Source organism: Brassica oleracea, unplaced genomic scaffold (genome assembly GCF_000695525.1).
Source record: "Brassica oleracea var. oleracea cultivar TO1000 unplaced genomic scaffold, BOL UnpScaffold00452, whole genome shotgun sequence".
Classification (NCBI taxonomy): Eukaryota; Viridiplantae; Streptophyta; class Magnoliopsida; order Brassicales; family Brassicaceae; genus Brassica; species Brassica oleracea.
The window spans coordinates 40,912-41,974 of record NW_013617418.1 but is presented as its reverse complement, the minus strand read 5'-3'; positions in this window follow the sequence as shown (position 1 = coordinate 41,974).

Sequence of the window (1,063 nt, the reverse complement as noted above, 5' to 3'; positions counted from 1 at the left end):
GAATATTTTTCCGCTCCCGTTCTGATGCTCTAAATATTTTTAATAGACTCCAGATGAATTCTAATATCCTGTAAAAATATTTCCCGACCCTCCTGCTTCCTCGAAGAATTCCATAATACCAAAATTAGGGTTTTCGCCCAATTTCGGGTTTTTCCGTCGTGCTTGCTTCCTGTCCTGCTTAATTCCCGTCCTGCTTCCAACTTATTATGTCTCCAGAATAATATTTTACTGATACGAAGATTTTCCGAGAAAACTTCGTGATGAAGAAACGTCGGTCTTCAAAAACGTCGAGCTTCTGAAACGTCGTGCTTCCAAAAATGTTGTGCTTCCAAAACGTCTGTCTGATCAATCTAAGACATCTTCTAACTTTGGTCGAGCAACTTATTCGACTCATAGTTAACCCACGATTACTTCTTCGCCCACCTCGTATTTCAAAACTTCTCGATCGATCTTTATCACCCGCAACTCGACCACCACAATGATACTCGACCATTCTCATTCTTTTTTTTTTTTAACGGGTTTCTACAGCGGCGCTCGAAGAGTTTAAAAAGATGTTCGCCACCTACGAAAAAAGGTCAGAAGAACAGGATAAGCTCGTGAGCACCTTGACCAAACAATTTGAAACTTTAGCGACAAGGACTCGAGCAATCCGCCCCCGTGGAACCACTAAAGTACGTGGGAAAAGACTCGACTTCGGAACCCCACTCGACAGGCCCGGAGCCGCGCAGGAACGACCTTCGGGTCAAAACCCTAGCGAGAAATCTCCCATCGAAAAGGGAAACCCTGAAAGCCCTCCGCCTCCCGTGAAGGCTTCGGAGGACAACGGAGTCGAGCAAGTAGACCTGGATCCTAGCGATGTCTCCAACGATACTGATGAGGACGTCGATAGACATCCAAGGAGGACCAGAAGCCGATTCGCTCGGGAAAGCTCTCTTTTCGACAAACTAATGACAGAAGAGGAGGAAATCCTCTATTTGAACGAACAAGAAGAGCTGGCTGAAAAGCAAACCGAGCTCACTCGCAGTAAACGCCGACAAGCACGAAAATCTGCTGGCAAGACATT